The sequence below is a fragment of the Corapipo altera genome, unplaced genomic scaffold (genome assembly GCF_003945725.1).
Source record: "Corapipo altera isolate COAL_440 unplaced genomic scaffold, ASM394572v1 58, whole genome shotgun sequence".
Taxonomy (NCBI): domain Eukaryota; kingdom Metazoa; phylum Chordata; class Aves; order Passeriformes; family Pipridae; genus Corapipo; species Corapipo altera.
In genome coordinates this window covers 8,544,012-8,553,759 of record NW_020884898.1, presented here as the reverse complement: position 1 = coordinate 8,553,759, position 9,748 = coordinate 8,544,012, and positions in this window count along the sequence as shown.

Below are 9,748 nucleotides of genomic sequence, written 5' to 3'. Positions count from 1 at the left end.
TGTGTGTGTGTGTGTGTGTGTGTGTGTGTGTGTGTGTGTGTGTGTGTCTGTGTGTGTGTGTGTGTGGGTAGGGGTCTCCATGATGTGTTGTGGGGGAGTCTCCGTCGTGCGTGTATTTCCTCGGCAGCCCCCGTGCCCTGCCCGCCCGCGGCGGTGCCCGGGGCGCGGTGCGGGCGCTGGCGGCGGGGCCGCGCCGCGGAGCCGACCTGGGCTTTGTTCGCCGCCCGCCCGCGGAGCTGCTGCTGCTGCTGCCGCCGAGCTCCATCTCCTGCCGCCCCCTCCCCTTCTCCTGCCGTCCCCTCCGCGTCCCCCGCCGCCCCCCGGGGTTCCCCCGTCGCGCTGCCCGCCCGCCGTCGCTCCCCGCAGGACGGCGGCGGAGCGGGCGCCACGCCGGGAACGCCGTAGTGAAAAGGAAAAAAAAAAAAAAAAAACGAACAAAAACCCCCCAGGAATTTAAATTCAAACCCCGGCCATGCGTGTGGAAGACCTCTAGCACCCGCGCCGGTTCTGGTTTTGCCCTCTGGGTGGCTCCCACCGAGACCCCTGAATCCGAGTTGTCCAGAGCCCGATGGCCGCGGTTGAACCGTGTGGAGGAAACCAGAGAGAATTTGATTGCGAGAGGAAACGAATTGGATGGACCGAAGCTCGTTTGGTTTTCGTGGGGAAAGAAAACAAAGGAGTAGCTACTCTCCAACAAACAAACAAACAAAAAGCAACCAATGAAACCCAAAAAACACACAAACCAAACCGAGTATACCAGGGCTACTAAAATGTAGGTGAATGTTTTTCATCTCAAATATTAGGTTCCTGTAACGAAACATGTCACTGTTTCCTAAACATATCGTTAAAAAAAAGGAAGTTTCCACTAAAGTTGACCCAAACTTGTATGAAACTACAAGAGGTGACAAAACACCTATGGCAGGGTTCAGGTTCACAGTAAAATGTGTATCAGTGGTGTCAGAAGGCCAGTTTTTATTTCCTGTTGAAATGTTAATGTTGCCGTGTTGATGTTTCCCACTGTTTTGGGAAATTAGTCATGGGATCAAAATTCCGTATCTATAATGGAATGGTGAACTCTGATCCCCTGAGGTAGTTCCACATTAACTCTGTTTCCCTAAGCAGAGTTAAACAAGATAGATGCTTTGTAAGAGCTATGAGTTACCAGTATTTAGTTGATAGGGTTAGTAATCAACATTTATAATGAAACACTTCATGTAACAAAAGCTTTGAAAAAAGCCTATTGTGACTAGAACCATTCGTACTGTGATTGAGCTGGATCACTGCTAGGAAATCAAAGGCTGTGATAGTAAAATTAATATATGAGGAAACGTCAAGGTAGAACAAAATTTTGTGATATAGTCCTACTGAAGGATACAGGTGTCTTCAGACTTCAGTGTGAAATTGGACAACTTTGCAAATGAAGTAATACTCCTAGTCAAAACACAGATACATCTTTTGTACAGTTATTTGGATGACTCTACCCCAAAAGACACAGTCCTCTGAAGGAAATGGTTGAATAATACATAAATCATAGGAGATAATACGTCATCTAGGCTTGCTTGTGTTGTTTCCAGTCAGATTGGGTTAATGTTTCTGGGTCTGTGTGCCAGATAGACGTGACTTCCTTCGCTGAGGGAACGGATGTCAGTAAGTTGCCATTCTCCATATGGACCACAGTTAGAGGAAGCTATTTTTTGTGCAGTTAGGTGAAAGCTGTTGGCAGTGAAGGATTGTCTAGGTGCTGAAATTTTTACTAGGTTTGTGGCTTTTGTGGTTTAACTTTAGCAGGAAACTAAGGACCACCCAAATGGTCACTCCCTCCCCTTGTGCTGGGATGTGGGAGAGAATCGGAAGGATAAAAGTGAGGGAACTTGTGGGTAGAGATGAAGACAGTTTAATGGGGAAAGCAAAATCCATGCATGCAAGCAAAGCAAAATAAGGAATTCATTCAGTACTTCCATGGTGAGGCGGGTGTTCAGCCATCCCCAGGGAAGCCGGGCTCCATCACAGACAGAGGTGACTTGGGAAGACAAATGGCCATCACTCCAATTGTCCTCACTTCCTCCTTCACCCAGCTCTGCATGTTGAGTGTGACATCCTGTGGTGTGGTTCCATCTTCCTGGTTAAAAAGATGGGGAAATAATCTCATTCCGTTTGGTGCAAGTTTCAAATTTGTGTAGGGTTTTATAAGACCAAAAATAAATACGGGTGCCAGACTTGTCATCCCAATTTAACAAATAAGGTAGTGACCTACAGCTGTTAAACTTGTGAAAATGTGTAACATCTGAACACAAATTTTTAATTGCTGAAATGTTAACATAGCCAGATGAGCATCTATCTTTGTATAGGTATAAAAGAAGTGATTACATGTGTGGTGATCACTTTAACCTTCAGAAGGTACAAAAGAGTAATGCTGGGCATCTAAATGCCCCAATTGAGGATAAGAATTTGAGTAGAGTTTTAAGGTAAATAACTAGGCAGGAATTTCTTTAGTCTATAGGAATATCTTTTATTGCTGCCTTGTAGTGAGTTTTGTGGGGTTTTGTGCATTTTGTTTTTTTTATTTACAATGGCAGTTGAAATTCTGCAATATGTGATGCTTTACTAATAGAATAGTAAGCTTTTAAATGGAATTGAAGTTCTGGTAAGCTTCAGGAAAAGTTTGTGGGTTTTGCCCTATTATTAAGGTTGCAAAAGTAGTTCCAATAACATGCGTGTAGGGGTAGAACCTAATGCAGGCACGGGAAGTTAGTATTTGGTGGCTAATACACTTTGTCAAATAAGTATAATAAGGAATTTAAACCTATTCATGTTTTTATGCATGCAACAGGATCTTACAGAAGCTTAAATTAGGAGAAATTTGACTACCACAGGAGTTTAATGATCATTCCTATCCCAGTCTCTTAATTGCTAAACTTAATTGCTTCATCTGTTGGACAGTAGTTATAACAAGTTGCGAGTTCTTCCAAAGTGTCCATTGATAAAAAAAGTTACCTGAAATTCAGGGCTTCTTCCCAAGGTTTTCCAGATCTTGGTGTTTTAAGAAGGATGGAAAACTTTAACTAGAAATTACTTAATCAACTGTTAGTCAACTGCTGTGAACATCAGCCGTGACATTGGAATTACCCTGATTAATGTGTGTTTATCAGAAGGTATTTTATGCATTCAGAATGCTACTGTTAGAGATTATTATAGCTTGTCACTTTGGTCTCCTCTGACTGCCCACCCTCCCCGTGCTGCCTTCCCCTGTGTTGCATCAAACTTTGGCTGCCTCTCTGTCTTCACTTCTTGTCACAGCCTCATCCACAGCCAAGTCCACTTAACAGAGAGATGAAACTCCCACTCCTAAATGTCTGGTTTAGCGTCTACTGCTGCCTTACAAGAAATGCATTTTCATATGAGCACATGTATGCTTTGCTGCTGATTCCGTTCGTGCTTCAAGAAATTAATTCTGAATATCTTTGAATCTGCCTCAGTATTGGGGAGTTTCAAAACCCATTTGCCACAATGCCTGCAGAGATTTGTACAAACTGGGGAACTTGGTTTTGGGGCCAGTATTGTTTCAACATACTAACATTTAATAATTTGTTGCTTGCATGCATTCATAAGCTTTTAATGACAGGGTTCTTTTTGCTCTTGTTGCAATTTCTGGTTGATTTCATGGAGCTTTTAAATACTGTGTGAAACATTATAGGTGACCCTGCCTTGGTGTGGGGGTTGGACTAGAGGATCTCCAGAGGTCCCTTCCAACCCTAACAATTCTGTGATTATAAATCAGGACAATTGTGTGGCTCACCAGCTTGTAAGAATGTGTTCTCCCCCTTACATCAATTTAGTTGCTCTTCCTTTTTTTTGCCTTTTTTTTTTCTTTTTAGGGAATTTCATTTTTTTTACTCATTTGCATCTTTCAGGAGGTGACCGAAAGAGGAGCCACTTCAGCCCGTTGCCATGGGATTAAGTGGCAGTCAGGCCATAGTTCTGTAGAAAGAAACCTGTTGCAGTAGCAGCTGGAACACAGCAGGCCCTGCATCCTTGCTGGTCCTTTCCTTTACTTGCACAACTGCCGTGGTGGTGTGAGCGTGCGGAACATGGGTCTCAGTTGCTGAAAACTTTAATTTTTTAACTGGTTGGATTGCATGACTTGAAACAAGAAAGAGTTTTTCCATCAACTTGTCCTGGTACAGAGCAGGAAGGATGGCAGAAGAGCATTAGGAGGAAACCCCATCGTGTTTGATCAGTATTTTTCCGTAGGAGAAAAATGCCTGTGTAAAGTCTTGGCCGAGGTTGGGAGGGGGCTTAGATGGGGATCATACTACATCACTAAGTTAGGCAATCAGTCGAATGGCAAGATGTGACCCCAAAGATTATTTCTGCATCCCATTTGAAGTTGCACCCGGCATTCATCTGGCTCCATAGTGAGCCAGTTCAAGGAGTTGCAAAGCCAGAAGATGACTAAATTTTTTTGAGGTCAGTTTTTTACCTGTTCCTTTTCCTGATCCAGCTCAATGAGATCAAGTCTGAATTACAACAAAGGAGTGTCAGCTGGAACCTCAGACACAGGGTGGAGTATATTTTTACTATTGATTTGGGTTTTTTTCCCCTATGTCACATACTTACTGGAGCATGTGATAGAGGCAAGATTTGGAGCTTTACTGGTTGTATGCTGTAACCATTCACTGGTGCTGTGATATCCTTTAGCTACTGTTATGAAACATCTAAGGTACTTGATGGTCATAAATTTTGCAGCTCCGCTTTTTGCTGCGTTTTTTAATAACATATTTTTCATGCCCTGTAGCTAAAGCCTGTGCCTAGTATGCTGACAAATGATTTATCAATAAGAACTGTTTCGTGTGTTGAAGGGAAGGATGGGAATTCGATAAATTCACAGCTGTTTGGACTCGTGCAGAGTTAGTTTGCGTAGGGAATTGAAGTTTCATGTATTCACTTATCCTGCATCTTCAGTTCTTTGTTTTAGATGCATTAACAGTATAAGCTACAAGGAGTATTTCATCTCAGTTGTTTTAAAGGCATGTAAAATTAATGTGTGTGTATATATTTTAAAATCTCCCTAAATTTTTAAATGAGTAGTTAAATTTTTGGATGTGTAGGGTGGATATCCAAATTCTTTGAGCTTACTCCTTTCTGTCTGTTTCTTGCATGGTGGGATTGGGGCAGGGAGGGAAGCAAAAGGGGGCAGGCAGATACTTTTTCCTGTCATTGTGATGCCTCACCTCTTTATTTAAAAAAAACCCAAAACAATCCAGCAACAAGAAAACAACCTAAAATTAAAAAAAAAAAAAAGAAAAGAAAAACCAACCCCGTACTACTGAATGAAATAGTTGTCAATCTCAATGCAAAATTGCATGTACTAGGAAAAAACATTACTTGTTCAGTAGCTCGGAAAAGCCAAAACCCCTTTACTCAAGTGAAAATAATATTGCTGCTCAGTTAAGTGTTTGATTTTACTGAGCTCCCTGATGCACTGACTGACAGATGTGCACAACGCATTCACACTGCAAGTGATCTGCTTAATTCAGTTCCCTTTTACATGCCATCAAATTGGCAGGAAAAAGATCAAATCATGTGACTTGATTGCTTAGTGACTGTATAAGCTTTCAATATCGGTTTGTAATGGGAAAGTGACTTGCAGAGCTAAAAGCAAAACACCCTGCGCAGTTGAGGTAGACTTGGTAGAGGAGAGTCAGGGTTTTTGTGTAAGTTGTGTCAAGATTTGGGTTGTGATATTTTTCTTTTTTGCTCTCTTTTTTACTGGAAAGTCTTTGTAGCAGTTGGCCTTCATTTCATGTTACACTTCATAATACTATTTCTAGGTGGTTCCTTAATGGCTCTGAAGTGCAGTCGTGAGGTACAGTTTCACATTCCACCTGGCCCCGTTACAGATCTGGTGCAGTTACATCTGGTGTAACTTTGTGTGTCTGCCGAGGTGGTTGTTGGGTTCCTTCTTCCCTCCCTCGTGTCAGGGCAGCCTTATGCAGCTGCTGCCTGAGTCCGTTCAGCTGATACCAAATAAAACTCATTTTTTAATAATGTTGTTTTCCTGCTGGGTGATTTCAGTGACTCACAGCACTTTGGGACTGCACAGCACTGCTTGCTCAGAGCTGGTCATAGCGTGGCTGGAGTTGGTGAAGTGGGAAATGGCTCTGCCTGGCAGGGTAAGGAAACCCGGGTGGAGGCTCAAGCAGCCTCATAGCCCTTCCCTCTCTGGCTTTGTGCTCCTGTCCCACTTATCTCGTGTTCAGGGGACCTGTGTTTGGGGAACACCAGCAGGAGAGAAAAAGCCAAACTTGTTGTGCAGAGTCGGTTTTTAGGGGAGTCAACTCTTTGTTCTGGCTTTCTACCTTTTTTCATGAAGTGTTAGACTGGCATAAAGGGAGGTGATGAATCAAACCTGAGGATGAGAAGGCAGGACCTCAGCAAGTCCAAACTATACTAGTTGTCATTTTCTTAACACTACAGGTTGAATTAGGGCCATCCTGGATCATTTAAATGTGACCAAACATCAAAACTTGGGAACTCATCGTGATCTTCTGTAGATACTGCGCTAAACGGTACTCATGTGCTTAAAACTAATCTTAATCCCAGTTTGTTACAATATCCCCTCCCCCTTTCAGTTGCCCTCCGAAAGCTTATCCTTTCCTTCAGTAAGGAGATCCGAATGCCCCCTCTCTCCACTTGATAAGCACGTACCACTCGAGGAAGGTCATCAGGCAGCAGTTGCTAGGATACAGGCTGGTGGCTTTGGGTTTAGCAACCAAAAAGCGTCAAGAATGTGCTGAACAAGTAGGGAGCACAAGGACAGTTCTAAAAAGAAAGGGATGTTAGAATCTGAAGGCAAGGGGGGTGTTGGTGAAAAAATGAAAGTTGTGGGGAAATAATAAAAAATAATTAAAGCTTTAGCCTATGATTTTTAGGTTTTCTTAGTTGCATAACTGCTCCAGCTGATCTTGGTGACCTGTGGTTGGGAATGAAATGAAGCTCGTGCTGTGTATGTGCAAGGTTGGGTTTATTGGTAGTTCTGTTTATGAGTCTTAAAGTTAAGAATTTTTTTATTAAATTGTGAGGATGAGTAGCTTCTGGCTTAATTGTGCACTACCTTTTAAACTGGGGCATGGGTATGCAACACTACATGAATTGGAGGTAGTTATTAATTTAATGCTGTCTGAAGACATCCAGACTGAAAGAATTTTTTTTTCTGTCTTTGAAGAAGTGTGCTTAGCCTATTTACTGTCGTTTTAGTATTTTTTTTTCTCGTGTGATTTGACAGAGGATTTGTGAATTCAAGTAAACTTACCTCAGCGTAAGTGGTGCTTCCCCACTGCGCTGTTTGCTTAACGGAAGTGAAGTTTGGAAATACAAGCTCGCTGTTTTGAGACCCAGCAGCAGAGTTTACTATCCAGGTGGTAGAACTTTACCAGGCTTGTTCTGGGAGTAGAGTTTTTTTGTTTGGGGTTTTTTTTTGTTTGTGTTTTGCTTTAAGTGCCCCTGCTGTGTCATCAGCCTTTTCTCTGTAGTTTATCGCAGAACCTTCTTCCATGCACATAAACCTTTTAACTGCACCATCTGTGGAACAAGTGTCCTGAAAACTGAACCAGAGTTCTGAGAGCTTGGTTGTTCAGCTTCTTTAAGCTATTAATGAGATAGCTGAGATAAAATGTGCAAGAAAGGGATTTAAAATCTTACTTCTATGAACTGTCCATATAAAACTAACTCTTTTCTATAGAAATTTCTTGTGGATTTAGTTTCCTGGTCTGTTTTTATATTTAGTCTGGGACTAAATGGACTAAGAAGGAGGACACAGTGTTGGAGCAAGGACTGGAGCCAGATCTCTTCTTTCCTAGGCGAGTGCTTTTATTCCTGGGTTGTCTTTACTTCCTCTGGCTCCATCAACTCTATGTGTTCTGTGTAGGAGGAGAGTTTCACTATGATCTGTGACTCCAACTGAGAGAGCACTGTCCTGGAAGGTCTGAAATGCAGGTGTGAACATCTTTCATCTGAATATTAAATCTCTATCTTCAAGGATTAGCCAGTTTTCTGCCTAGTGGACTTAGGCTAGTATAGAGACACAAGTTTTTATCTTCTCTCTAATCTTTTTGTATTGGGCCTTTTTGAGGTTTAAGTAGAGGAATATGTAGTATGTTACTGTCATTATCCCTGAAAATGTTAGGTTGAGGTAGGTTTGATTTTGCTAAAATGTTTTGGATTGGTTTTTTTTTGGTTTGTTTTGGGGTTTTTTTGTTTGATTGTTTGTTAATTTTTTATTTGTTTTTGTTTGTTTATTTTGGGGTTTTGTTTTTTTACTTAGAGTGAACTGTGCTTATCTATGAAAATTGTACTGTTGCATTGTATGATAACATTTAGAGTGTCAAGCATGGAAAAAATGTGGTCTATGGAGCATGTTAAACAGTAACTGTTTAACACTTGATATTAGCAGGACAGTACTTCCATTGTTAAAAAAAGCTTTGTGATTTGCCTTTATCAGCACTGGATTACCCTAAAAATCTGAATTCTTTGCAGAGTTCTTAAATCGTAATGTACTAAAATCAAGCCTCTTTGGTTATATAGATGTAGGTGCAGTAATGCTGTGCCACTTTTTCTTGTTTTATTTACTACTGCATGATTATCTAGCTTTTGTTAGTTCATTACCAACTGCTTGTTCCTGTCCCTCATCTCTTGCTTGTTTTTGCCTCGGGTGATGTTACCGTGAAAGTTAATTGTTCTTTGGCACCAGGGTACCTGGCTAGATTAATAGGATGTGTATTGAGCTAATATGTATTTTGAAATCTGTCCTGAAACATTTTTGCGTTTCATTCTCACATCAAAAGTGCCCAAATCTATTGGATTTGCTTTTTAAACTGAAGACAACTGTTGGGGTTTTTTTTATCCTTCTATTAAATTTCTGTTCTTTTATTAACATAATTCCTCTAATGGTTGTTAAAGAAGACTCTTTAGGGGCTGTTCTTTGTATTATTCCATGTCATGTGTCTCATGGAAAAGCAGCGAAGTTGAGAAAATAAGTATGAGAGCTGCTTGAAAAACTGGAATTCACTCGTTTCCCTTCTCTTTTTGGTACCCACAAGCTGCCCAGCTTGAATTTCCAAAGTCTTATACAATTTCTACAGAAACTGAAGCAGGGCTCACTCTGCCCTAAACTGTGTTAGACCTCATCAGGACCAGGGACACAGTGTTTTTGGGATGTTTTGTGATACAGTGATGCTTGATTGCCAGAAGTTGTAGGGTTTATGATGTGTGGAGACTTAGAGGCAGCAAAGCTTCATAATGTCTTGGGCCCAGGCTTCTGAAACCTGTGGCTGTACTGGGTCTTCACTTTTCCTGTTGGAGTTAAGATGTGGAAACTGTGGTTACCCAAATCTGAAGATAGGCACTTTTTTTAATGCTTTTTTGGCCTTTAGGGGACAGGGGGTCTCCCTACTAAATCTAGGATTTGGTTTGTGATGCACTCACTTGTGATAACTGTGGTGAAACAGCATGAGTTAACTCCAGCTTGTGGCTATCTTGGCTGTGCTGATGTGACTCAGCTCCCAGGTGCTGCAAAAATCACTTAAATCAGTAATGTCAACTACTCTTTTCCCTTTATTCTTTTGTGAAGGCAGCTTTTAATCCAGTTACTTGACTAGCAGCACCCTGCCTTGCAGAGGCTCCCTTTGGCAATTGAGGACACTGTGTTGTGAGGAAGCAGGAGGTGATTGTGAGGTGGTGGCAGCTTGTG